The sequence below is a fragment of the Schistocerca nitens genome, chromosome 2 (genome assembly GCF_023898315.1).
Source record: "Schistocerca nitens isolate TAMUIC-IGC-003100 chromosome 2, iqSchNite1.1, whole genome shotgun sequence".
Taxonomy (NCBI): Eukaryota; Metazoa; Arthropoda; class Insecta; order Orthoptera; family Acrididae; genus Schistocerca; species Schistocerca nitens.
The window spans coordinates 42183853-42208953 of record NC_064615.1 but is presented as its reverse complement, the minus strand read 5'-3'; the positions used below and the strand labels follow the sequence as shown (position 1 = coordinate 42208953).

General features: G+C 51.8%; 37 non-coding genes across 37 annotated transcripts; 25 read left to right on the top strand and 12 right to left on the bottom strand.

Moving 5' to 3' along the window:
- Positions 1–132: 132 nt before the first annotated feature.
- Positions 133–205, top strand: Trnav-cac (transfer RNA valine (anticodon CAC)). Its single transcript has one exon. It is a non-coding gene; the product is annotated as a tRNA-Val (tRNA).
- A 158-nt stretch (positions 206–363) lies between these two features.
- On the top strand, positions 364–436 carry Trnav-aac (transfer RNA valine (anticodon AAC)). The gene has a single exon. It is a non-coding gene; the product is annotated as a tRNA-Val (tRNA).
- Positions 437–620: 184 nt separating this feature from the next.
- Positions 621–692, bottom strand: Trnap-agg (transfer RNA proline (anticodon AGG)). The gene has a single exon. It is a non-coding gene; the product is annotated as a tRNA-Pro (tRNA).
- A 488-nt stretch (positions 693–1180) lies between these two features.
- Trnav-cac (transfer RNA valine (anticodon CAC)) lies at positions 1181–1253 on the top strand. Its single transcript has one exon. It is a non-coding gene; the product is annotated as a tRNA-Val (tRNA).
- Positions 1254–3803: 2550 nt separating this feature from the next.
- Positions 3804–3875, bottom strand: Trnap-agg (transfer RNA proline (anticodon AGG)). The gene has a single exon. It is a non-coding gene; the product is annotated as a tRNA-Pro (tRNA).
- Positions 3876–4363: 488 nt separating this feature from the next.
- Trnav-cac (transfer RNA valine (anticodon CAC)) lies at positions 4364–4436 on the top strand. Its single transcript has one exon. It is a non-coding gene; the product is annotated as a tRNA-Val (tRNA).
- Positions 4437–4594: 158 nt separating this feature from the next.
- Trnav-aac (transfer RNA valine (anticodon AAC)) lies at positions 4595–4667 on the top strand. Its single transcript has one exon. It is a non-coding gene; the product is annotated as a tRNA-Val (tRNA).
- Positions 4668–4851: 184 nt separating this feature from the next.
- On the bottom strand, positions 4852–4923 carry Trnap-agg (transfer RNA proline (anticodon AGG)). The gene has a single exon. It is a non-coding gene; the product is annotated as a tRNA-Pro (tRNA).
- A 488-nt stretch (positions 4924–5411) lies between these two features.
- Positions 5412–5484, top strand: Trnav-cac (transfer RNA valine (anticodon CAC)). The gene has a single exon. It is a non-coding gene; the product is annotated as a tRNA-Val (tRNA).
- A 2552-nt stretch (positions 5485–8036) lies between these two features.
- On the bottom strand, positions 8037–8108 carry Trnap-agg (transfer RNA proline (anticodon AGG)). The gene has a single exon. It is a non-coding gene; the product is annotated as a tRNA-Pro (tRNA).
- Positions 8109–8596: 488 nt separating this feature from the next.
- Positions 8597–8669, top strand: Trnav-cac (transfer RNA valine (anticodon CAC)). Its single transcript has one exon. It is a non-coding gene; the product is annotated as a tRNA-Val (tRNA).
- A 158-nt stretch (positions 8670–8827) lies between these two features.
- Trnav-aac (transfer RNA valine (anticodon AAC)) lies at positions 8828–8900 on the top strand. Its single transcript has one exon. It is a non-coding gene; the product is annotated as a tRNA-Val (tRNA).
- A 183-nt stretch (positions 8901–9083) lies between these two features.
- Positions 9084–9155, bottom strand: Trnap-agg (transfer RNA proline (anticodon AGG)). Its single transcript has one exon. It is a non-coding gene; the product is annotated as a tRNA-Pro (tRNA).
- A 488-nt stretch (positions 9156–9643) lies between these two features.
- Positions 9644–9716, top strand: Trnav-cac (transfer RNA valine (anticodon CAC)). The gene has a single exon. It is a non-coding gene; the product is annotated as a tRNA-Val (tRNA).
- A 6199-nt stretch (positions 9717–15915) lies between these two features.
- Positions 15916–15987, bottom strand: Trnap-agg (transfer RNA proline (anticodon AGG)). Its single transcript has one exon. It is a non-coding gene; the product is annotated as a tRNA-Pro (tRNA).
- Positions 15988–16475: 488 nt separating this feature from the next.
- Trnav-cac (transfer RNA valine (anticodon CAC)) lies at positions 16476–16548 on the top strand. Its single transcript has one exon. It is a non-coding gene; the product is annotated as a tRNA-Val (tRNA).
- Positions 16549–16706: 158 nt separating this feature from the next.
- On the top strand, positions 16707–16779 carry Trnav-aac (transfer RNA valine (anticodon AAC)). Its single transcript has one exon. It is a non-coding gene; the product is annotated as a tRNA-Val (tRNA).
- Positions 16780–16963: 184 nt separating this feature from the next.
- Trnap-agg (transfer RNA proline (anticodon AGG)) lies at positions 16964–17035 on the bottom strand. The gene has a single exon. It is a non-coding gene; the product is annotated as a tRNA-Pro (tRNA).
- A 488-nt stretch (positions 17036–17523) lies between these two features.
- Positions 17524–17596, top strand: Trnav-cac (transfer RNA valine (anticodon CAC)). The gene has a single exon. It is a non-coding gene; the product is annotated as a tRNA-Val (tRNA).
- Positions 17597–17754: 158 nt separating this feature from the next.
- Trnav-aac (transfer RNA valine (anticodon AAC)) lies at positions 17755–17827 on the top strand. The gene has a single exon. It is a non-coding gene; the product is annotated as a tRNA-Val (tRNA).
- A 183-nt stretch (positions 17828–18010) lies between these two features.
- Trnap-agg (transfer RNA proline (anticodon AGG)) lies at positions 18011–18082 on the bottom strand. The gene has a single exon. It is a non-coding gene; the product is annotated as a tRNA-Pro (tRNA).
- Positions 18083–18570: 488 nt separating this feature from the next.
- Trnav-cac (transfer RNA valine (anticodon CAC)) lies at positions 18571–18643 on the top strand. The gene has a single exon. It is a non-coding gene; the product is annotated as a tRNA-Val (tRNA).
- A 158-nt stretch (positions 18644–18801) lies between these two features.
- Trnav-aac (transfer RNA valine (anticodon AAC)) lies at positions 18802–18874 on the top strand. The gene has a single exon. It is a non-coding gene; the product is annotated as a tRNA-Val (tRNA).
- A 184-nt stretch (positions 18875–19058) lies between these two features.
- On the bottom strand, positions 19059–19130 carry Trnap-agg (transfer RNA proline (anticodon AGG)). Its single transcript has one exon. It is a non-coding gene; the product is annotated as a tRNA-Pro (tRNA).
- Positions 19131–19618: 488 nt separating this feature from the next.
- Trnav-cac (transfer RNA valine (anticodon CAC)) lies at positions 19619–19691 on the top strand. The gene has a single exon. It is a non-coding gene; the product is annotated as a tRNA-Val (tRNA).
- Positions 19692–19849: 158 nt separating this feature from the next.
- Trnav-aac (transfer RNA valine (anticodon AAC)) lies at positions 19850–19922 on the top strand. Its single transcript has one exon. It is a non-coding gene; the product is annotated as a tRNA-Val (tRNA).
- Positions 19923–20105: 183 nt separating this feature from the next.
- Trnap-agg (transfer RNA proline (anticodon AGG)) lies at positions 20106–20177 on the bottom strand. Its single transcript has one exon. It is a non-coding gene; the product is annotated as a tRNA-Pro (tRNA).
- A 488-nt stretch (positions 20178–20665) lies between these two features.
- Trnav-cac (transfer RNA valine (anticodon CAC)) lies at positions 20666–20738 on the top strand. The gene has a single exon. It is a non-coding gene; the product is annotated as a tRNA-Val (tRNA).
- Positions 20739–21260: 522 nt separating this feature from the next.
- On the top strand, positions 21261–21333 carry Trnav-cac (transfer RNA valine (anticodon CAC)). The gene has a single exon. It is a non-coding gene; the product is annotated as a tRNA-Val (tRNA).
- A 158-nt stretch (positions 21334–21491) lies between these two features.
- On the top strand, positions 21492–21564 carry Trnav-aac (transfer RNA valine (anticodon AAC)). Its single transcript has one exon. It is a non-coding gene; the product is annotated as a tRNA-Val (tRNA).
- A 184-nt stretch (positions 21565–21748) lies between these two features.
- Trnap-agg (transfer RNA proline (anticodon AGG)) lies at positions 21749–21820 on the bottom strand. The gene has a single exon. It is a non-coding gene; the product is annotated as a tRNA-Pro (tRNA).
- Positions 21821–22308: 488 nt separating this feature from the next.
- On the top strand, positions 22309–22381 carry Trnav-cac (transfer RNA valine (anticodon CAC)). The gene has a single exon. It is a non-coding gene; the product is annotated as a tRNA-Val (tRNA).
- A 522-nt stretch (positions 22382–22903) lies between these two features.
- Positions 22904–22976, top strand: Trnav-cac (transfer RNA valine (anticodon CAC)). The gene has a single exon. It is a non-coding gene; the product is annotated as a tRNA-Val (tRNA).
- Positions 22977–23498: 522 nt separating this feature from the next.
- On the top strand, positions 23499–23571 carry Trnav-cac (transfer RNA valine (anticodon CAC)). Its single transcript has one exon. It is a non-coding gene; the product is annotated as a tRNA-Val (tRNA).
- Positions 23572–23729: 158 nt separating this feature from the next.
- Trnav-aac (transfer RNA valine (anticodon AAC)) lies at positions 23730–23802 on the top strand. Its single transcript has one exon. It is a non-coding gene; the product is annotated as a tRNA-Val (tRNA).
- Positions 23803–23986: 184 nt separating this feature from the next.
- Positions 23987–24058, bottom strand: Trnap-agg (transfer RNA proline (anticodon AGG)). Its single transcript has one exon. It is a non-coding gene; the product is annotated as a tRNA-Pro (tRNA).
- A 488-nt stretch (positions 24059–24546) lies between these two features.
- On the top strand, positions 24547–24619 carry Trnav-cac (transfer RNA valine (anticodon CAC)). The gene has a single exon. It is a non-coding gene; the product is annotated as a tRNA-Val (tRNA).
- Positions 24620–25101: the final 482 nt, after the last annotated feature.

Below are 25101 nucleotides of genomic sequence, written 5' to 3'. Positions count from 1 at the left end.
CCCCGAAGACTTGTTGAGCCCTCGGCAGCGATGGGTTTCAGGCTGTCAAAAGAACTATGGTGTGTGCATGCGCGGGCGAAAGAAAGGCTGAGGCGCCTTCGAGTGTACAAGGATGGAGTGAGCGTGTCCGTCGTTTCCGTAGTGTAGCGGTTATCACATCTGCTTCACACGCAGAAGGTCCCCGGTTCGATCCCGGGCGGGAACAGCATTTTCCTGCCTATGTCGCATACTACTCCAGTGAGCCACGTCATGTGTGGATCTGCTGCATGTACCTTCTTCATGCAAGTGCCGCATTTATTGAATTTTTAAGTTACGATGGCAACCTTGTTACAAGTTCTCTGTGAAGCAAGCCTGAAAGCAGTAGTTTCCGTGGTGTAGCGGTTATCACGTCTGCCTAACACGCAGAAGGTCCCCGGTTCGATCCCGGGCGGAAACACTTTTTCATCACTTTAAACCGACAAGCATTTGCTACGATCTGTACCGAAACCTTGGTAATCACCTTCATACGTCGGACCAGAGGGTCAGTTCCTTAGAGCAAATATGAAATTAGCTTTACATTGACGGGCAGCTTTTTGCGCTGACTCAGCCACCGACGTGCGACCAGTTTGCACAAAACGCTAGGGCTCGTCCGGGATTTGAACCCGGGACCTCCTGCACCCTAAGCAGGAATCATACCCCTAGACCAACGAGCCCTGTGACAGCGCGAGCGCCAAATATTCCAGCAAACTGCGTCCCTCGAAGTCGTCCAGGGTGCTCTTTGAGTCTGGTGCGGCTGGCGGGATGGGGGAGGTGCTCTCTGCCGGCAGTGCTGTTCTTCGACAGACTGTGTAGCGACACAATGGGTCATGGGCAGCACCCTTCTCGGAGGTGCCGTGGCCCGCGGTCGGCGGCCTTCCAGGGCTATTGGCATCTTCATGTAAAGCTGCTGCTGGGCTCGCACTGCCTGCTGCTAAGGAGGTGATTGTTTTTGCTAATGTGACTTGCAATAACGACTGCGCGAAACGCCGCTATCTCGTTCGGGATGCTACGACAGACACCCTCTCGAGCACCCCGAAGACTTGTTGAGCCCTCGGCAGCGATGGGTTTCAGGCTGTCAAAAGAACTATGGTGTGTGCATGCGCGGGCGAAAGAAAGGCTGAGGCGCCTTCGAGTGTACAAGGATGGAGTGAGCGTGTCCGTCGTTTCCGTAGTGTAGCGGTTATCACATCTGCTTCACACGCAGAAGGTCCCCGGTTCGATCCCGGGCGGGAACAGCATTTTCCTGCCTATGTCGCATACTACTCCAGTGAGCCACGTCATGTGTGGATCTACTGCATGTACCTTCTTCATGCAAGTGCCGCATTTATTGAATTTTTAAGTTACGATGGCAACCTTGTTACAAGTTCTCTGTGAAGCAAGCCTGAAAGCAGTAGTTTCCGTGGTGTAGCGGTTATCACGTCTGCCTAACACGATTGCCAATACACAAACCACGAAGCGGATCCAGGATCAGTGACTATCGGCCTTTGACCTTACTCAACAGTGACTTGAAGATTTTCACCCGGCTTCTGGCGGCACGCCTAAAGCGATCAGTACGATGTGTTGTGTCGCAGGACCAGGCATCGTTAGGTGGTGACCATAATATTCGCTCTGCATTGTGCCGATATAGAGATATGATCGCGCTAGCCACAGCTCGCCAACTGCCAGGAGTTTTGGCCTCACTCGACTTTAGCCAGGCCTTTGACAGAGTCGACCACACATTTTTGATGGAGGTACTGCGACACATGGGATATCCGGACGTCATAGTTAATGTACTGATGCGTCTCCTACGCGGCGTGACGTCCAAGGTGTTATATAATGGCCGTCTTACGCCGCCGATACAGATCCAGCGATCGGTGCGACAAGGCTGCCCTCTTTCGGCGATATTGTACGCCCTCGTCTTGGAACCACTCCTCTGCGGCCTTCGACAACGCCTGACTGGAATATCCCTTGGTGGACACACTTTTTGCTGCACTGCCTATGCGGATGATCTGGTACTCCTTCTTCGCAATAATGACGAAGTTCGTGCAGCACTGGCGTGGGTGGCGACCTACGGCGCGGCATCGGGGAGCCATCTCAATCTCCACAAATCACACGCCCTGTCTATAGGCAGAGGCCTACCCGACGAGAGTGTCGCACCGCTACGAATCAGTGACACAATCCGCTGTCTTGGCATTGATTTCACATCTGACATGAAGCGTTCAACAGCCCTTAACTACAGGCGTTTATTGAATCAGATGAGAGCAGGAATAAGTGACCACCGTCTGCGACATCTAGACCTCCTGCAACGGACACGATATGCTAACGTCTATTTGGCGTCACGTATCCCCCATTTTGCACAGATACTCCCCGTACCACCTACCCTGGCTCACCGCATGTTGGCGGTTTTGGGATCCTTTGTTAATACGGGCATGTTATTTAAGATTCGTTACGAGTCCCTAACCCTCCCGAGGAGCAGAGGGGGTTTAGGCCTTTGTCATGTTCAGAACAGAGCGAAGGCCCTGTTCGTCAGCTGTCACCTGCAACTGTGGCGACGAAGTCCGACGTGCCTCACAAGTCTCTTACTGGAAGCCTTACGACCAATCTCACTCGCACCCCCTGTGATGATATCGGACATCCCAGCACCTTTCTTCTACATTCGCCAGTTCTTCCTTGAATTAAGCTACATCCGCACCGCACTACTACCCACACGCTTGATGATGACGAGGGCGGTATATGCTGCCATGCAAATGAACAGGACGCCGAATGTGATTGAAAGCAAACATCCCAACACAAAGTGGCGCGCTGTGTGGCAGGCAGTGAATGCCACCACCCTTGATACTGACGTGCAATCTGCATGGTACGTAACTGTTAATGGGAAACAGTTGTGCCAGTCCCGCCTACATCACATCCACCTCGCTGATTCACCCTTGTGTGAAACATGCCAAGTGATTGACACGGATGAACATCGTTTCGAATGCGGGTCGGCAAAGGACGTTTGGTATTTGGTGCGTCAGATATTGGCTTTTCTCACACGCACGACTGCCGACAGGATAACTACCCGATCACTTCTTTTCCCCGATCAGATTTATTTCCCAAGAGCAAAAACGAACTCTGTGACGTGGATCAGCGGCCACGCTGTTCACTACCTCTTCGGTAATGGCGAAAAGACGGTACCCGATTTTTGGTGTTACCTCAACGAACGACATTGTGCGATCGTCAAGAACCCTAAATATAGGCAATATTTTTCTAATTTTCTTTGGAGCGCATTCCATAATCCACCTCGCAGCTGGATTATCGATGACATGAGAAGATCACCATAGCACCTCTTCCCAGTTCCTTTTTTTTTTTTTTTTTTTTTTTTAATGAGATTGAACAAACAACGGAAACAACACAGCAACGAGAAGACAGTCATCGAAAAATTCGCAGCGGGCTATAGTATGGAGCATCCTTTGTCGTAACGGGACGACTTCCTATTATTCTGTTTATGTAGCCGAAGAAGAACGGCCTTCCTTTTATCCATTTGTATAAAAATATAATAAAATAAAAATAAAAAAAGCAGGAAAACAAAACAAAAAAAAAAAAAACACGCAGAAGGTCCCCGGTTCGATCCCGGGCGGAAACACTTTTTCATCACTTTAAACCGACAAGCATTTGCTACGATCTGTACCGAAACCTTGGTAATCACCTTCATACGTCGGACCAGAGGGTCAGTTCCTTAGAGCAAATATGAAATTAGCTTTACATTGACGGGCAGCTTTTTGCGCTGACTCAGCCACCGACGTGCGACCAGTTTGCACAAAACGCTAGGGCTCGTCCGGGATTCGAACCCGGGACCTCCTGCACCCTAAGCAGGAATCATACCCCTAGACCAACGAGCCCTGTGACAGCGCGAGCGCCAAATATTCCAGCAAACTGCGTCCCTCGAAGTCGTCCAGGGTGCTCTTTGAGTCTGGTGCGGCTGGCGGGATGGGGGAGGTGCTCTCTGCCGGCAGTGCTGTTCTTCGACAGACTGTGTAGCGACACAATGGGTCATGGGCAGCACCCTTCTCGGAGGTGCCGTGGCCCGCGGTCGGCGGCCTTCCAGGGCTATTGGCATCTTCATGTAAAGCTGCTGCTGGGCTCGCACTGCCTGCTGCTAAGGAGGTGATTGTTTTTGCTAATGTGACTTGCAATAACGACTGCGCGAAACGCCGCTATCTCGTTCGGGATGCTACGACAGACACCCTCTCGAGCACCCCGAAGACTTGTTGAGCCCTCGGCAGCGATGGGTTTCAGGCTGTCAAAAGAACTATGGTGTGTGCATGCGCGGGCGAAAGAAAGGCTGAGGCGCCTTCGAGTGTACAAGGATGGAGTGAGCGTGTCCGTCGTTTCCGTAGTGTAGCGGTTATCACATCTGCTTCACACGCAGAAGGTCCCCGGTTCGATCCCGGGCGGGAACAGCATTTTCCTGCCTATGTCGCATACTACTCCAGTGAGCCACGTCATGTGTGGATCTGCTGCATGTACCTTCTTCATGCAAGTGCCGCATTTATTGAATTTTTAAGTTACGATGGCAACCTTGTTACAAGTTCTCTGTGAAGCAAGCCTGAAAGCAGTAGTTTCCGTGGTGTAGCGGTTATCACGTCTGCCTAACACGCAGAAGGTCCCCGGTTCGATCCCGGGCGGAAACACTTTTTCATCACTTTAAACCGACAAGCATTTGCTACGATCTGTACCGAAACCTTGGTAATCACCTTCATACGTCGGACCAGAGGGTCAGTTCCTTAGAGCAAATATGAAATTAGCTTTACATTGACGGGCAGCTTTTTGCGCTGACTCAGCCACCGACGTGCGACCAGTTTGCACAAAACGCTAGGGCTCGTCCGGGATTTGAACCCGGGACCTCCTGCACCCTAAGCAGGAATCATACCCCTAGACCAACGAGCCCTGTGACAGCGCGAGCGCCAAATATTCCAGCAAACTGCGTCCCTCGAAGTCGTCCAGGGTGCTCTTTGAGTCTGGTGCGGCTGGCGGGATGGGGGAGGTGCTCTCTGCCGGCAGTGCTGTTCTTCGACAGACTGTGTAGCGACACAATGGGTCATGGGCAGCACCGTTCTCGGAGGTGCCGTGGCCCGCGGTCGGCGGCCTTCCAGGGCTATTGGCATCTTCATGTAAAGCTGCTGCTGGGCTCGCAGTGCCTGCTGCTAAGGAGGTGATTGTTTTTGCTAATGTGACTTGCAATAACGACTGCGCGAAACGCCGCTATCTCGTTCGGGATGCTACGACAGACACCCTCTCGAGCACCCCGAAGACTTGTTGAGCCCTCGGCAGCGATGGGTTTCAGGCTGTCAAAAGAACTATGGTGTGTGCATGCGCGGGCGAAAGAAAGGCTGAGGCGCCTTCGAGTGTACAAGGATGGAGTGAGCGTGTCCGTCGTTTCCGTAGTGTAGCGGTTATCACATCTGCTTCACACGCAGAAGGTCCCCGGTTCGATCCCGGGCGGGAACAGCATTTTCCTGCCTATGTCGCATACTACTCCAGTGAGCCACGTCATGTGTGGATCTGCTGCATGTACCTTCTTCATGCAAGTGCCGCATTTATTGAATTTTTAAGTTACGATGGCAACCTTGTTACAAGTTCTCTGTGAAGCAAGCCTGAAAGCAGTAGTTTCCGTGGTGTAGCGGTTATCACGTCTGCCTAACACGATTGCCAATACACAAACCACGAAGCGGATCCAGGATCAGTGACTATCGGCCTTTGACCTTACTCAACAGTGACTTGAAGATTTTCACCCGGCTTCTGGCGGCACGCCTAAAGCGATCAGTACGATGTGTTGTGTCGCAGGACCAGGCATCGTTAGGTGGTGACCATAATATTCGCTCTGCATTGTGCCGATATAGAGATATGATCGCGCTAGCCACAGCTCGCCAACTGCCAGGAGTTTTGGCCTCACTCGACTTTAGCCAGGCCTTTGACAGAGTCGACCACACATTTTTGATGGAGGTACTGCGACACATGGGATATCCGGACGTCATAGTTAATGTACTGATGCGTCTCCTACGCGGCGTGACGTCCAAGGTGTTATATAATGGCCGTCTTACGCCGCCGATACAGATCCAGCGATCGGTGCGACAAGGCTGCCCTCTTTCGGCGATATTGTACGCCCTCGTCTTGGAACCACTCCTCTGCGGCCTTCGACAACGCCTGACTGGAATATCCCTTGGTGGACACACTTTTTGCTGCACTGCCTATGCGGATGATCTGGTACTCCTTCTTCGCAATAATGACGAAGTTCGTGCAGCACTGGCGTGGGTGGCGACCTACGGCGCGGCATCGGAGAGCCATCTCAATCTCCACAAATCACACGCCCTGTCTATAGGCAGAGGCCTACCCGACGAGAGTGTCGCACCGCTACGAATCAGTGACACAATCCGCTGTCTTGGCATTGATTTCACATCTGACATGAAGCGTTCAACAGCCCTTAACTACAGGCGTTTATTGTATCAGATGAGAGCAGGAATAAGTGACCACCGTCTGCGACATCTAGACCTCCTGCAACGGACACGATATGCTAACGTCTATTTGGCGTCACGTATCCCCCATTTTGCACAGATACTCCCCGTACCACCTACCCTGGCTCACCGCATGTTGGCGGTTTTGGGATCCTTTGTTAATACGGGCATGTTATTTAAGATTCGTTACGAGTCCCTAACCCTCCCGAGGAGCAGAGGGGGTTTAGGCCTTTGTCATGTTCAGAACAGAGCGAAGGCCCTGTTCGTCAGCTGTCACCTGCAACTGTGGCGACGAAGTCCGACGTGCCTCACAAGTCTCTTACTGGAAGCCTTACGACCAATCTCACTCGCACCCCCTGTGATGATATCGGACATCCCAGCACCTTTCTTCTACATTCGCCAGTTCTTCCTTGAATTAAGCTACATCCGCACCGCACTACTACCCACACGCTTGATGATGACGAGGGCGGTATATGCTGCCATGCAAATGAACAGGACGCCGAATGTGATTGAAAGCAAACATCCCAACACAAAGTGGCGCGCTGTGTGGCAGGCAGTGAATGCCACCACCCTTGATACTGACGTGCAATCTGCATGGTACGTAACTGTTAATGGGAAACAGTTGTGCCAGTCCCGCCTACATCACATCCACCTCGCTGATTCACCCTTGTGTGAAACATGCCAAGTGATTGACACGGATGAACATCGTTTCGAATGCGGGTCGGCAAAGGACGTTTGGTATTTGGTGCGTCAGATATTGGCTTTTCTCACACGCACGACTGCCGACAGGATAACTACCCGATCACTTCTTTTCCCCGATCAGATTTATTTCCCAAGAGCAAAAACGAACTCTGTGACGTGGATCAGCGGCCACGCTGTTCACTACCTCTTCGGTAATGGCGAAAAGACGGTACCCGATTTTTGGTGTTACCTCAACGAACGACATTGTGCGATCGTCAAGAACCCTAAATATAGGCAATATTTTTCTAATTTTCTTTGGAGCGCATTCCATAATCCACCTCGCAGCTGGATTATCGATGACATGAGAAGATCACCATAGCACCTCTTCCCAGTTCCTTTTTTTTTTTTTTTTTTTTTTTTTAATGAGATTGAACAAACAACGGAAACAACACAGCAACGAGAAGACAGTCATCGAAAAATTCGCAGCGGGCTATAGTATGGAGCATCCTTTGTCGTAACGGGACGACTTCCTATTATTCTGTTTATGTAGCCGAAGAAGAACGGCCTTCCTTTTATCCATTTGTATAAAAATATAATAAAATAAAAATAAAAAAAGCAGGAAAACAAAACAAAAAAAAAAAAAAACACGCAGAAGGTCCCCGGTTCGATCCCGGGCGGAAACACTTTTTCATCACTTTAAACCGACAAGCATTTGCTACGATCTGTACCGAAACCTTGGTAATCACCTTCATACGTCGGACCAGAGGGTCAGTTCCTTAGAGCAAATATGAAATTAGCTTTACATTGACGGGCAGCTTTTTGCGCTGACTCAGCCACCGACGTGCGACCAGTTTGCACAAAACGCTAGGGCTCGTCCGGGATTCGAACCCGGGACCTCCTGCACCCTAAGCAGGAATCATACCCCTAGACCAACGAGCCCTGTGACAGCGCGAGCGCCAAATATTCCAGCAAACTGCGTCCCTCGAAGTCGTCCAGGGTGCTCTTTGAGTCTGGTGCGGCTGGCGGGATGGGGGAGGTGCTCTCTGCCGGCAGTGCTGTTCTTCGACAGACTGTGTAGCGACACAATGGGTCATGGGCAGCACCCTTCTCGGAGGTGCCGTGGCCCGCGGTCGGCGGCCTTCCAGGGCTATTGGCATCTTCATGTAAAGCTGCTGCTGGGCTCGCACTGCCTGCTGCTAAGGAGGTGATTGTTTTTGCTAATGTGACTTGCAATAACGACTGCGCGAAACGCCGCTATCTCGTTCGGGATGCTACGACAGACACCCTCTCGAGCACCCCGAAGACTTGTTGAGCCCTCGGCAGCGATGGGTTTCAGGCTGTCAAAAGAACTATGGTGTGTGCATGCGCGGGCGAAAGAAAGGCTGAGGCGCCTTCGAGTGTACAAGGATGGAGTGAGCGTGTCCGTCGTTTCCGTAGTGTAGCGGTTATCACATCTGCTTCACACGCAGAAGGTCCCCGGTTCGATCCCGGGCGGGAACAGCATTTTCCTGCCTATGTCGCATACTACTCCAGTGAGCCACGTCATGTGTGGATCTGCTGCATGTACCTTCTTCATGCAAGTGCCGCATTTATTGAATTTTTAAGTTACGATGGCAACCTTGTTACAAGTTCTCTGTGAAGCAAGCCTGAAAGCAGTAGTTTCCGTGGTGTAGCGGTTATCACGTCTGCCTAACACGCAGAAGGTCCCCGGTTCGATCCCGGGCGGAAACACTTTTTCATCACTTTAAACCGACAAGCATTTGCTACGATCTGTACCGAAACCTTGGTAATCACCTTCATACGTCGGACCAGAGGGCAGTTCCTTAGAGCAAATATGAAATTAGCTTTACATTGACGGGCAGCTTTTTGCGCTGACTCAGCCACCGACGTGCGACCAGTTTGCACAAAACGCTAGGGCTCGTCCGGGATTTGAACCCGGGACCTCCTGCACCCTAAGCAGGAATCATACCCCTAGACCAACGAGCCCTGTGACAGCGCGAGCGCCAAATATTCCAGCAAACTGCGTCCCTCGAAGTCGTCCAGGGTGCTCTTTGAGTCTGGTGCGGCTGGCGGGATGGGGGAGGTGCTCTCTGCCGGCAGTGCTGTTCTTCGACAGACTGTGTAGCGACACAATGGGTCATGGGCAGCACCGTTCTCGGAGGTGCCGTGGCCCGCGGTCGGCGGCCTTCCAGGGCTATTGGCATCTTCATGTAAAGCTGCTGCTGGGCTCGCACTGCCTGCTGCTAAGGAGGTGATTGTTTTTGCTAATGTGACTTGCAATAACGACTGCGCGAAACGCCGCTATCTCGTTCGGGATGCTACGACAGACACCCTCTCGAGCACCCCGAAGACTTGTTGAGCCCTCGGCAGCGATGGGTTTCAGGCTGTCAAAAGAACTATGGTGTGTGCATGCGCGGGCGAAAGAAAGGCTGAGGCGCCTTCGAGTGTACAAGGATGGAGTGAGCGTGTCCGTCGTTTCCGTAGTGTAGCGGTTATCACATCTGCTTCACACGCAGAAGGTCCCCGGTTCGATCCCGGGCGGGAACAGCATTTTCCTGCCTATGTCGCATACTACTCCAGTGAGCCACGTCATGTGTGGATCTGCTGCATGTACCTTCTTCATGCAAGTGCCGCATTTATTGAATTTTTAAGTTACGATGGCAACCTTGTTACAAGTTCTCTGTGAAGCAAGCCTGAAAGCAGTAGTTTCCGTGGTGCCATTACCGCTTGAGACGCGGCAGCGTGCGGACGTTCGGAGCGCTCAGTGTCACTTGCTTTGTTTACGTTGTATTGTGCTTTCTGTTTCACGTGATTGCGCGTGGTTGTGTGTTCGTGTCGTTGTTTTAAGTGTTTGTTGTATGCAGTTAGCCCATTTGGGTTAATTTGCACAATGGTTCCCACGATTCCAAGGAAAAATACCCTGCAGTTCGAGTTTGACAAGGCTACACGATCAGTTCAGCCAAGTTCACTGGAAGTTCATGAATGGATCGTCGATACAATCGGCATTACCACTGATCAAGTTCACACTGCCTACTACGACCTGGATTTGTACTGCTTTTTCGTGAAGCTCCTGAATCCCCTCTTACTGGAACGACTTTTGCAGAAACATGGCGGCGGCGTCGAGTTCCGGCATCGCGATGGCACTGTGAGTACTGTCCAAGTTACTAACGCGGATGTCGAGATCTCTAACGTGCGTATTTACAACCTGCCCCCTGAAGTAGACAACTGTTTCCTAAAAGACGTGCTCACGAAATATGGCGAAGTGCGTAACATTAGACTTGAAAAGTGGTCCAGGCACCATAAGTTGCAATGTTTTTCTGGCATCAGATCGGTTGAGATGCAAGTTAAAGTCAACATCCCATCCCATGTATTTGTTTGTGGGTATAAGGTGCAGGTTACATATTCTGGGCAAGCTTCTACGTGTTTTAACTGCAATGAAAGTGGTCATTTACGGCAAAATTGCCCTAAAAGAATGACCGTCTTAAAGCCTACTTTACAACAACGTAAGAGGCTCACTTTAGCTGATCTAGTGACGGGCACCCAATTACCAAGTAATGAGCCGTCCCTTTCCACTGATACTGTGACTGTACATGAAAAACCTTTTGAAGACGAGTTCCCTGCTATTCCTCTTGCGAAGGGCGGGGATCAGAACCCTCTCACCCGTCCGGTCACTGCGGTGGCGTCCAAGAGACGTCGGACGTGCGACAGTAGTAGTTCAGATGAAGGCGTCTCAGTACCGGTAACACCTGCCACACCTGATATCAAACAACCTGCAGGCGACATTGAGCTTTCGCAAGACGCTATACCAGAATCACGTGTTGATGTTAATACTTCTTCGCCTGATGACGGTATTGCTACGCCCCAGGTTGGTTCTTGTTTACCGTCCACGTCTGTCGAGTCGGCTCCCCAACAAACCGATGGTGAACCTCAGCATGTTGCCCACAGTGACGTCGACGGTGTGTGCGCCGGTCCCCCACTCGTATCACAGCCAAGCGACACTGACAACAAACACACTGACGAGTGTGTCACCACGGAGCGAGATCTCAGCCTTGCTTGTCAACAACCTGACCGGGAGAGTGTTTCCAAACAATCCCAACGTGTGGATAAACAAGAACTTAGCGCGTCTCCGGATGGACTATCCGGTGAGTCGCACATGCAGGTTGCTGCAGCAGGGCACCCTGCACAGGAGACTTGTGTCGATTCTCCGATGCCGCTTTCTGCGGAAAAAGTCGCCAGCGTCGGGAGGAACAAAAAGAAATTCCAACCGAACTTGAATGTACCGCGCAGCAAACACAAACTGCAAGCCCTCTCAGATGCGAACGATGGTGATGGCCACTCTCCACCAGCTGGTTCACGAATGGATTGGTTTGCCGGTGACGATGATCACGTTAATTTAAAGTAGCTCCGTAAATTCCATGGCACAAGCGTACAAGTTCCTGAGTGTTAATGTTAACAGGATCACGTCTGAATTGAAACTTGCAGTCTTTAGGCAGTTCGTATATGAGTCTGCCGCTGATATACTTCTATTGCAGGAATTCCTTGTTCCTGATCTGGTCATTCCCGGTTTCCACTGTATTACCAATGTTGCCTTCGGACTTAGCACTGGTACCGCCATTCTCGTGCGTGAAGGCATCCCCGTCTCGGACGTTGAAACACTGGAGTCGGGGCGTGGCATATCCTGCAAAATATTCGGCGTCACGCTCGTGAACCTATACGCGCCCTCAGGGAGTGGCCACAGGTTCGCAAGGACCGAGTTCTTTAAAGACGAACTAATTTACCTGCTTCGTAAAAATCCGACTGCCCTAATATTAGGTGGGGATTTTAACTGTGTCGTACATCAAAAAGATCAGCGGCCGCATTTTAACTATTGTAAGGAGCTTCATGATCTGGTCTTACGAATGAATCTAAAGGATACGTGGGAACTCCTTCACCCTACCCTTGTGAAATTTACATACTTCACTTCCACCTCGAGTAGCCGCCTCGACAGGATATATGTGTCTTCTCAGCTCGGGGAACACGTTGTTGACTCGGAGGTCATTCCCGTCCCATGTAGCGATCACTGCGCCTACGCCGCCGTTATACAACTGGACAGACAACCCACCAAACGATTCAGAAGTCACTGGATGTTCAATATTTCCCACCTTCAGGACGCCGATCTCGAGGTACTTGTCACACGGACTTGGACTTTTTGTCTTCGCTCTGTCAATAGATACCGTACGAAAGTAGAGTGGTGGACGTCCTTTGCTAAACCAAAGTTGCGTCGGGCTTTGATTTCGTACTGTAATACGCAATCAAGGGATGCAAAGAGGACCACCGAATTTTACTATTCAATTTTAAGGGAGCTCTACGACAAATCTGGCGTCAATAATATTTACACGGCTCAAATAAAGCAAATCAAGGCTAAGATGCTCAGTATCAAACGTAAACAACTAGAAGGATTAAAAATCAAGTCGAAAGTCAACTCTTTTGTTCAATCTGAGACAACTTCCATGTATCATCTAATTAAGCATCAGACGAACCGTAGACGCTTATTTATAGACGAACTGGCAACTGATAACGGGGAACTTCTCACTCGGCAACCTGACATAGTCACGGCAATCCAGGGGTATTATCACGGCCTGTACTCGGACTGCCCCACCAATGATGGCTTGACTGCTACTGTACTCCAGTTGATGGACACGTCCGTTACTGAGGAAGATAATCGTGACTTTCTGGCTGCGTTTAGTGTCGAGGAGACTTTAGAACTTATTGTTAAGTCGCCAGCTAACAAAGCCCCAGGACTGGACGGCCTTCCCAAGGAGTTTTATCTTCGGTATTGGGATGTAATTGGTGTTACTTTTACAGAAATTTTAAATGAAATCATTGCTGGGGCGCCTGTTCCTGCTGCGATGAAGGAGGGTAAAATTGTCCTTGTTCCCAAACGCAACGGATGTAAGCGATTTGATAATCTGCGCCCGCTCACCCTGCTCAATTTTGACTACAAAACTATAGCCAGAGCTGTTAACACCCGAATGTCTCCGCTCATTCACAAAGTTGTCCGGCGGCACCAGGCGTGCGTGCCAGGACGGAATGCCATGTCTGCGATGTCTGAAATTCGGGACCTCATCTCCATTGCCTCAGTCACCAACCTGAAGTGTGCGCTGCTTTTTCTAGACTTTCATAAAGCCTTTGATCATGTGAACCACCGATACCTTTTTCACATCATGGACAAAATAGGACTCGAGGAAGGGGTGATACAAGTCCTTCGCACTTTGACATCTGGCATATCAGCGAGGATACAAGTCAATGGACAGCTGACGCCACCGATATCCATTCAGCGGGGTGTCCCCCAGGGCAGTCCACTCTCTATGTCACTTTTTGTGCTGTCCCTGGAACCCTTCCTTCGGTCTCTTTATCACCAGTTGTCAGGAGTGTCAATCTCCGGTCACACATTCATAGTCCGTGCGTACGCTGACGATGTTGCCGTACTGTTACGCACTGAGGACGAGGTGGTCCGTATTAAAGGGGCGATCGACCAATATAGTGAAGTGTCTGGAGCACAACTCAGTGACCGGAAATGTAAAGTGCTCGATATCAGGGGTTTCGAGAACTTAACTATACCGTGGGCGCATGTTGTGGAATCTCACAAGCTACTAGGAATCACCTTGAATAGGTGCCCTCTCAAAATGGCGGCCTCCAATTGGAAGTCAGTGACGCATCTGATACAGGGTACCATTGTCGAATGTCGCTGGCGTGCTGTGAACATTATAGAAAAAATTCGGCTTCTCAATACCTACGTCTTCTCCAAGGCGTATTATGTTGCACAGTTCTTTCCCATTCCCAAGCTTCAGGCCAGAAAGATCATGCAGGTTGCCAATCGATTCATCTGGAAGGGCAACATATTTAAATTGTCCTCCGATACGCTGGCCAAGTCGAGAACTACTGGTGGGCTTGAGTTAGTTAACATTGCCGGGAAAGCAATGGCCTTGTACGTCAAGCGGACCACGACTATACTGCATGACAGCCATTGCACTGTTACTCAAAAGTTGTTCCTCACAGTGCGTCCAGCGAGTATGCGACCTCCTGTTGACGTCGGCAGAATCCATTACAAACTGAAACACATCAGAGAATTTTTCCTTCAGTGTAGTTATGCAGATGTGGATGTTCTACGGCGACGACCACTGTCAACTCGGGACTTGCAACGTGAGTGGGAAAAGTCGGCGACCCCAAATACCATAGAACGGAAGTATCCAACTACCGAATGGACAACGGTGTGGGCCAACATCAGCTTGAAAGTACACTCTTCGGATGTTGCTTCAACCTGGTTCAGGGTGGTAAATAACACAATTGCCACTAATGAAAAGCTACATGCAATTGGGTTAAGTGACACAAATCTCTGCCTCTGTTGTGGACTCGTCGATTCTCTGATTCATCGGTTTACCTGCGGTGGTCATGCACTGAATTGGCGATGGGTCAAGAAGAGGATCGCGGTTCTCTCAAGGAGCGCGGAAGACAATCTGCAGCTGGATATCCTACTGCGTCCGGACAAAAAGTTTTACCCTGCCACGAAAAACAATACAGTAATGTGGATCCTAGGGCACTATGTCAACTATATCATAAATGTTCGTGGAGAGGACGATTTTATTAGTTTTCTGACCTACATGGCGCTGGCATACTGGAAAATTCAATGTGTCACTGACAGTAAAAAATTATTCGGAAACATGATGGACATCACGTTCGAAAAACATGGCATAGGCTGACCGCATTGGATGATGGATGCACATCAAGGGGATATGTATTCTTCTTCTTTTTTTTTTTCATTTATACTTTCTGTTACGCCTGGTCAATGTATTTCTTTTCATTAGTCTCCTTTTACTTGTTTGCTTATTCTTGACACTCACGCACCTCTAATGGAAGAGGAACAGAATTCGCCATGGATCGCAACACACAAATGACACACGACAAAGAAGAAATGTTCATTTACAAACGTGTTAGCACTATATACCTCGGAGCAGAGGCTTAACACCTATACCAGAATAACATGCGAATCAAGGAAACACAATCAGTGTCTGCTTGAAGGAGTGATTCAGGGATGAGTGGAGGGAGCCATCGCAGGCAGGCCTCGGGATTCGACCCCTGCCCGCTTTGTCTCCCCCCGCACGGAACTGACCACTCTCTAAATATTGAAAAAAAAAAAAATAGCTCAGTTGGGAGAGCGTTAGACTGAAGATCTAAAGGTCCCTGGTTCGATCCCGGGTTTCGGCACGTATTCATTTTGATGCGACGCTCATGGAATTGCTCTGCGTTTGCGATATTGCAACTACCGCTGACAACAAAAATGACTCTCTCCTGTAGCTGTTCTGGTTGTCTAGTGCATGCCATAAGAGGAACTCACTAGACAACTAACTCCCTTAGAAGCAAAAGAATCAAAAAAGTCCTACCGACTGCGTTCCTTTTTCTGTGTCAGGTGGTGAAGAACGTAAAAAAAAAAAAAAAAAAAAAAAAAAAAAAAAAAAAGTGGTGTAGCGGTTATCACGTCTGCCTAACACGCAGAAGGTCCCCGGTTCGATCCCGGGCGGAAACACTTTTTCATCACTTTAAACCGACAAGCATTTGCTACGATCTGTACCGAAACCTTGGTAATCACCTTCATACGTCGGACCAGAGGGCAGTTCCTTAGAGCAAATATGAAATTAGCTTTACATTGACGGGCAGCTTTTTGCGCTGACTCAGCCACCGACGTGCGACCAGTTTGCACAAAACGCTAGGGCTCGTCCGGGATTTGAACCCGGGACCTCCTGCACCCTAAGCAGGAATCATACCCCTAGACCAACGAGCCCTGTGACAGCGCGAGCGCCAAATATTCCAGCAAACTGCGTCCCTCGAAGTCGTCCAGGGTGCTCTTTGAGTCTGGTGCGGCTGGCGGGATGGGGGAGGTGCTCTCTGCCGGCAGTGCTGTTCTTCGACAGACTGTGTAGCGACACAATGGGTCATGGGCAGCACCCTTCTCGGAGGTGCCGTGGCCCGCGGTCGGCGGCCTTCCAGGGCTATTGGCATCTTCATGTAAAGCTGCTGCTGGGCTCGCACTGCCTGCTGCTAAGGAGGTGATTGTTTTTGCTAATGTGACTTGCAATAACGACTGCGCGAAACGCCGCTATCTCGTTCGGGATGCTACGACAGACACCCTCTCGAGCACCCCGAAGACTTGTTGAGCCCTCGGCAGCGATGGGTTTCAGGCTGTCAAAAGAACTATGGTGTGTGCATGCGCGGGCGAAAGAAAGGCTGAGGCGCCTTCGAGTGTACAAGGATGGAGTGAGCGTGTCCGTCGTTTCCGTAGTGTAGCGGTTATCACATCTGCTTCACACGCAGAAGGTCCCCGGTTCGATCCCGGGCGGGAACAGCATTTTCCTGCCTATGTCGCATACTACTCCAGTGAGCCACGTCATGTGTGGATCTGCTGCATGTACCTTCTTCATGCAAGTGCCGCATTTATTGAATTTTTAAGTTACGATGGCAACCTTGTTACAAGTTCTCTGTGAAGCAAACCTGAAAGCAGTAGTTTCCGTGGTGTAGCGGTTATCACGTCTGCCTAACACGCAGAAGGTCCCCGGTTCGATCCCGGGCGGAAACACTTTTTCATCACTTTAAACCGACAAGCATTTGCTACGATCTGTACCGAAACCTTGGTAATCACCTTCATACGTCGGACCAGAGGGTCAGTTCCTTAGAGCAAATATGAAATTAGCTTTACATTGACGGGCAGCTTTTTGCGCTGACTCAGCCACCGACGTGCGACCAGTTTGCACAAAACGCTAGGGCTCGTCCGGGATTTGAACCCGGGACCTCCTGCACCCTAAGCAGGAATCATACCCCTAGACCAACGAGCCCTGTGACAGCGCGAGCGCCAAATATTCCAGCAAACTGCGTCCCTCGAAGTCGTCCAGGGTGCTCTTTGAGTCTGGTGCGGCTGGCGGGATGGGGGAGGTGCTCTCTGCCGGCAGTGCTGTTCTTCGACAGACTGTGTAGCGACACAATGGGTCATGGGCAGCACCGTTCTCGGAGGTGCCGTGGCCCGCGGTCGGCGGCCTTCCAGGGCTATTGGCATCTTCATGTAAAGCTGCTGCTGGGCTCGCACTGCCTGCTGCTAAGGAGGTGATTGTTTTTGCTAATGTGACTTGCAATAACGACTGCGCGAAACGCCGCTATCTCGTTCGGGATGCTACGACAGACACCCTCTCGAGCACCCCGAAGACTTGTTGAGCCCTCGGCAGCGATGGGTTTCAGGCTGTCAAAAGAACTATGGTGTGTGCATGCGCGGGCGAAAGAAAGGCTGAGGCGCCTTCGAGTGTACAAGGATGGAGTGAGCGTGTCCGTCGTTTCCGTAGTGTAGCGGTTATCACGTCTGCTTCACACGCAGAAGGTCCCCGGTTCGATCCCGGGCGGGAACAGCATTTTCCTGCCTATGTCGCACACTACTCCAGTGAGCCACGTCATGTGTGGATCTGCTGCATGTACCTTCTTCATGCAAGTGCCGCATTTATTGAATTTTTAAGTTACGATGGCAACCTTGTTACAAGTTCTCTGTGAAGCAAGCCTGAAAGCAGTAGTTTCCGTGGTGTAGCGGTTATCACGTCTGCCTAACACGCAGAAGGTCCCCGGTTCGATCCCGGGCGGAAACACTTTTTCATCACTTTAAACCGACAAGCATTTGCTACGATCTGTACCGAAACCTTGGTAATCACCTTCATACGTCGGACCAGAGGGCAGTTCCTTAGAGCAAATATGAAATTAGCTTTACATTGACGGGCAGCTTTTTGCGCTGACTCAGCCACCGACGTGCGACCAGTTTGCACAAAACGCTAGGGCTCGTCCGGGATTTGAACCCGGGACCTCCTGCACCCTAAGCAGGAATCATACCCCTAGACCAACGAGCCCTGTGACAGCGCGAGCGCCAAATATTCCAGCAAACTGCGTCCCTCGAAGTCGTCCAGGGTGCTCTTTGAGTCTGGTGCGGCTGGCGGGATGGGGGAGGTGCTCTCTGCCGGCAGTGCTGTTCTTCGACAGACTGTGTAGCGACACAATGGGTCATGGGCAGCACCGTTCTCGGAGGTGCCGTGGCCCGCGGTCGGCGGCCTTCCAGGGCTATTGGCATCTTCATGTAAAGCTGCTGCTGGGCTCGCACTGCCTGCTGCTAAGGAGGTGATTGTTTTTGCTAATGTGACTTGCAATAACGACTGCGCGAAACGCCGCTATCTCGTTCGGGATGCTACGACAGACACCCTCTCGAGCACCCCGAAGACTTGTTGAGCCCTCGGCAGCGATGGGTTTCAGGCTGTCAAAAGAACTATGGTGTGTGCATGCGCGGGCGAAAGAAAGGCTGAGGCGCCTTCGAGTGTACAAGGATGGAGTGAGCGTGTCCGTCGTTTCCGTAGTGTAGCGGTTATCACATCTGCTTCACACGCAGAAGGTCCCCGGTTCGATCCCGGGCGGGAACAGCATTTTCCTGCCTATGTCGCATACTACTCCAGTGAGCCACGTCATGTGTGGATCTACTGCATGTACCTTCTTCATGCAAGTGCCGCATTTATTGAATTTTTAAGTTACGATGGCAACCTTGTTACAAGTTCTCTGTGAAGCAAGCCTGAAAGCAGTAGTTTCCGTGGTGTAGCGGTTATCACGTCTGCCTAACACGCAGAAGGTCCCCGGTTCGATCCCGGGCGGAAACACTTTTTCATCACTTTAAACCGACAAGCATTTGCTACGATCTGTACCGAAACCTTGGTAATCACCTTCATACGTCGGACCAGAGGGTCAGTTCCTTAGAGCAAATATGAAATTAGCTTTACATTGACGGGCAGCTTTTTGCGCTGACTCAGCCACCGACGTGCGACCAGTTTGCACAAAACGCTAGGGCTCGTCCGGGATTTGAACCCGGGACCTCCTGCACCCTAAGCAGGAATCATACCCCAAGACCAACGAGCCCTGTGACAGCGCGAGCGCCAAATATTCCAGCAAACTGCGTCCCTCGAAGTCGTCCAGGGTGCTCTTTGAGTCTGGTGCGGCTGGCGGGATGGGGGAGGTGCTCTCTGCCGGCAGTGCTGTTCTTCGACAGACTGTGTAGCGACACAATGGGTCATGGGCAGCACCCTTCTCGGAGGTGCCGTGGCCCGCGGTCGGCGGCCTTCCAGGGCTATTGGCATCTTCATGTAAAGCTGCTGCTGGGCTCGCACTGCCTGCTGCTAAGGAGGTGATTGTTTTTGCTAATGTGACTTGCAATAACGACTGCGCGAAACGCCGCTATCTCGTTCGGGATGCTACGACAGACACCCTCTCGAGCACCCCGAAGACTTGTTGAGCCCTCGGCAGCGATGGGTTTCAGGCTGTCAAAAGAACTATGGTGTGTGCATGCGCGGGCGAAAGAAAGGCTGAGGCGCCTTCGAGTGTACAAGGATGGAGTGAGCGTGTCCGTCGTTTCCGTAGTGTAGCGGTTATCACGTCTGCTTCACACGCAGAAGGTCCCCGGTTCGATCCCGGGCGGGAACAGCATTTTCCTGCCTATGTCGCACACTACTCCAGTGAGCCACGTCATGTGTGGATCTGCTGCATGTACCTTCTTCATGCAAGTGCCGCATTTATTGAATTTTTAAGTTACGATGGCAACCTTGTTACAAGTTCTCTGTGAAGCAAGCCTGAAAGCAGTAGTTTCCGTGGTGTAGCGGTTATCACGTCTGCCTAACACGCAGAAGGTCCCCGGTTCGATCCCGGGCGGAAACACTTTTTCATCACTTTAAACCGACAAGCATTTGCTACGATCTGTACCGAAACCTTGGTAATCACCTTCATACGTCGGACCAGAGGGCAGTTCCTTAGAGCAAATATGAAATTAGCTTTACATTGACGGGCAGCTTTTTGCGCTGACTCAGCCACCGACGTGCGACCAGTTTGCACAAAACGCTAGGGCTCGTCCGGGATTTGAACCCGGGACCTCCTGCACCCTAAGCAGGAATCATACCCCTAGACCAACGAGCCCTGTGACAGCGCGAGCGCCAAATATTCCAGCAAACTGCGTCCCTCGAAGTCGTCCAGGGTGCTCTTTGAGTCTGGTGCGGCTGGCGGGATGGGGGAGGTGCTCTCTGCCGGCAGTGCTGTTCTTCGACAGACTGTGTAGCGACACAATGGGTCATGGGCAGCACCCTTCTCGGAGGTGCCGTGGCCCGCGGTCGGCGGCCTTCCAGGGCTATTGGCATCTTCATGTAAAGCTGCTGCTGGGCTCGCACTGCCTGCTGCTAAGGAGGTGATTGTTTTTGCTAATGTGACTTGCAATAACGACTGCGCGAAACGCCGCTATCTCGTTCGGGATGCTACGACAGACACCCTCTCGAGCACCCCGAAGACTTGTTGAGCCCTCGGCAGCGATGGGTTTCAGGCTGTCAAAAGAACTATGGTGTGTGCATGCGCGGGCGAAAGAAAGGCTGAGGCGCCTTCGAGTGTACAAGGATGGAGTGAGCGTGTCCGTCGTTTCCGTAGTGTAGCGGTTATCACGTCTGCTTCACACGCAGAAGGTCCCCGGTTCGATCCCGGGCGGGAACAGCATTTTCCTGCCTATGTCGCACACTACTCCAGTGAGCCACGTCATGTGTGGATCTGCTGCATGTACCTTCTTCATGCAAGTGCCGCATTTATTGAATTTTTAAGTTACGATGGCAACCTATGGGGGGGAGGTGCTCTCTGCCGGCAGTGCTGTTCTTCGACAGACTGTGTAGCGACACAATGGGTCATGGGCAGCACCCTTCTCGGAGGTGCCGTGGCCCGCGGTCGGCGGCCTTCCAGGGCTATTGGCATCTTCATGTAAAGCTGCTGCTGGGCTCGCACTGCCTGCTGCTAAGGAGGTGATTGTTTTTGCTAATGTGACTTGCAATAACGACTGCGCGAAACGCCGCTATCTCGTTCGGGATGCTACGACAGACACCCTCTCGAGCACCCCGAAGACTTGTTGAGCCCTCGGCAGCGATGGGTTTCAGGCTGTCAAAAGAACTATGGTGTGTGCATGCGCGGGCGAAAGAAAGGCTGAGGCGCCTTCGAGTGTACAAGGATGGAGTGAGCGTGTCCGTCGTTTCCGTAGTGTAGCGGTTATCACATCTGCTTCACACGCAGAAGGTCCCCGGTTCGATCCCGGGCGGGAACAGCATTTTCCTGCCTATGTCGCATACTACTCCAGTGAGCCACGTCATGTGTGGATCTGCTGCATGTACCTTCTTCATGCAAGTGCCGCATTTATTGAATTTTTAAGTTACGATGGCAACCTTGTTACAAGTTCTCTGTGAAGCAAGCCTGAAAGCAGTAGTTTCCGTGGTGTAGCGGTTATCACGTCTGCCTAACACGCAGAAGGTCCCCGGTTCGATCCCGGGCGGAAACACTTTTTCATCACTTTAAACCGACAAGCATTTGCTACGATCTGTACCGAAACCTTGGTAATCACCTTCATACGTCGGACCAGAGGGTCAGTTCCTTAGAGCAAATATGAAATTAGCTTTACATTGACGGGCAGCTTTTTGCGCTGACTCAGCCACCGACGTGCGACCAGTTTGCACAAAACGCTAGGGCTCGTCCGGGATTTGAACCCGGGACCTCCTGCACCCTAAGCAGGAATCATACCCCTAGACCAACGAGCCCTGTGACAGCGCGAGCGCCAAATATTCCAGCAAACTGCGTCCCTCGAAGTCGTCCAGGGTGCTCTTTGAGTCTGGTGCGGCTGGCGGGATGGGGGAGGTGCTCTCTGCCGGCAGTGCTGTTCTTCGACAGACTGTGTAGCGACACAATGGGTCATGGGCAGCACCCTTCTCGGAGGTGCCGTGGCCCGCGGTCGGCGGCCTTCCAGGGCTATTGGCATCTTCATGTAAAGCTGCTGCTGGGCTCGCACTGCCTGCTGCTAAGGAGGTGATTGTTTTTGCTAATGTGACTTGCAATAACGACTGCGCGAAACGCCGCTATCTCGTTCGGGATGCTACGACAGACACCCTCTCGAGCACCCCGAAGACTTGTTGAGCCCTCGGCAGCGATGGGTTTCAGGCTGTCAAAAGAACTATGGTGTGTGCATGCGCGGGCGAAAGAAAGGCTGAGGCGCCTTCGAGTGTACAAGGATGGAGTGAGCGTGTCCGTCGTTTCCGTAGTGTAGCGGTTATCACGTCTGCTTCACACGCAGAAGGTCCCCGGTTCGATCCCGGGCGGGAACAGCATTTTCCTGCCTATGTCGCACACTACTCCAGTGAGCCACGTCATGTGTGGATCTGCTGCATGTACCTTCTTCATGCAAGTGCCGCATTTATTGAATTTTTAAGTTACGATGGCAACCTATGGGGGGGAGGTGCTCTCTGCCGGCAGTGCTGTTCTTTGACAGACTGTGTAGCGACACAATGGGTCATGGGCAGCACCCTTCTCGGAGGTGCCGTGGCCCGCGGTCGGCGGCCTTCCAGGGCTATTGGCATCTTCATGTAAAGCTGCTGCTGGGCTCGCACTGCCTGCTGCTAAGGAGGTGATTGTTTTTGCTAATGTGACTTGCAATAACGACTGCGCGAAACGCCGCTATCTCGTTCGGGATGCTACGACAGACACCCTCTCGAGCACCCCGAAGACTTGTTGAGCCCTCGGCAGCGATGGGTTTCAGGCTGTCAAAAGAACTATGGTGTGTGCATGCGCGGGCGAAAGAAAGGCTGAGGCGCCTTCGAGTGTACAAGGATGGAGTGAGCGTGTCCGTCGTTTCCGTAGTGTAGCGGTTATCACGTCTGCTTCACACGCAGAAGGTCCCCGGTTCGATCCCGGGCGGGAACAGCATTTTCCTGCCTATGTCGCACACTACTCCAGTGAGCCACGTCATGTGTGGATCTGCTGCATGTACCTTCTTCATGCAAGTGCCGCATTTATTGAATTTTTAAGTTACGATGGCAACCTATGGGGGGGAGGTGCTCTCTGCCGGCAGTGCTGTTCTTCGACAGACTGTGTAGCGACACAATGGGTCATGGGCAGCACCCTTCTCGGAGGTGCCGTGGCCCGCGGTCGGCGGCCTTCCAGGGCTATTGGCATCTTCATGTAAAGCTGCTGCTGGGCTCGCACTGCCTGCTGCTAAGGAGGTGATTGTTTTTGCTAATGTGACTTGCAATAACGACTGCGCGAAACGCCGCTATCTCGTTCGGGATGCTACGACAGACACCCTCTCGAGCACCCCGAAGACTTGTTGAGCCCTCGGCAGCGATGGGTTTCAGGCTGTCAAAAGAACTATGGTGTGTGCATGCGCGGGCGAAAGAAAGGCTGAGGCGCCTTCGAGTGTACAAGGATGGAGTGAGCGTGTCCGTCGTTTCCGTAGTGTAGCGGTTATCACATCTGCTTCACACGCAGAAGGTCCCCGGTTCGATCCCGGGCGGGAACAGCATTTTCCTGCCTATGTCGCATACTACTCCAGTGAGCCACGTCATGTGTGGATCTGCTGCATGTACCTTCTTCATGCAAGTGCCGCATTTATTGAATTTTTAAGTTACGATGGCAACCTTGTTACAAGTTCTCTGTGAAGCAAGCCTGAAAGCAGTAGTTTCCGTGGTGTAGCGGTTATCACGTCTGCCTAACACGCAGAAGGTCCCCGGTTCGATCCCGGGCGGAAACACTTTTTCATCACTTTAAACCGACAAGCATTTGCTACGATCTGTACCGAAACCTTGGTAATCACCTTCATACGTCGGACCAGAGGGTCAGTTCCTTAGAGCAAATATGAAATTAGCTTTACATTGACGGGCAGCTTTTTGCGCTGACTCAGCCACCGACGTGCGACCAGTTTGCACAAAACGCTAGGGCTCGTCCGGGATTTGAACCCGGGACCTCCTGCACCCTAAGCAGGAATCATACCCCTAGACCAACGAGCCCTGTGACAGCGCGAGCGCCAAATATTCCAGCAAACTGCGTCCCTCGAAGTCGTCCAGGGTGCTCTTTGAGTCTGGTGCGGCTGGCGGGATGGGGGAGGTGCTCTCTGCCGGCAGTGCTGTTCTTCGACAGACTGTGTAGCGACACAATGGGTCATGGGCAGCACCGTTCTCGGAGGTGCCGTGGCCCGCGGTCGGCGGCCTTCCAGGGCTATTGGCATCTTCATGTAAAGCTGCTGCTGGGCTCGCACTGCCTGCTGCTAAGGAGGTGATTGTTTTTGCTAATGTGACTTGCAATAACGACTGCGCGAAACGCCGCTATCTCGTTCGGGATGCTACGACAGACACCCTCTCGAGCACCCCGAAGACTTGTTGAGCCCTCGGCAGCGATGGGTTTCAGGCTGTCAAAAGAACTATGGTGTGTGCATGCGCGGGCGAAAGAAAGGCTGAGGCGCCTTCGAGTGTACAAGGATGGAGTGAGCGTGTCCGTCGTTTCCGTAGTGTAGCGGTTATCACGTCTGCTTCACACGCAGAAGGTCCCCGGTTCGATCCCGGGCGGGAACAGCATTTTCCTGCCTATGTCGCACACTACTCCAGTGAGCCACGTCATGTGTGGATCTGCTGCATGTACCTTCTTCATGCAAGTGCCGCATTTATTGAATTTTTAAGTTACGATGGCAACCTATGGGGGGGAGGTGCTCTCTGCCGGCAGTGCTGTTCTTTGACAGACTGTGTAGCGACACAATGGGTCATGGGCAGCACCCTTCTCGGAGGTGCCGTGGCCCGCGGTCGGCGGCCTTCCAGGGCTATTGGCATCTTCATGTAAAGCTGCTGCTGGGCTCGCACTGCCTGCTGCTAAGGAGGTGATTGTTTTTGCTAATGTGACTTGCAATAACGACTGCGCGAAACGCCGCTATCTCGTTCGGGATGCTACGACAGACACCCTCTCGAGCACCCCGAAGACTTGTTGAGCCCTCGGCAGCGATGGGTTTCAGGCTGTCAAAAGAACTATGGTGTGTGCATGCGCGGGCGAAAGAAAGGCTGAG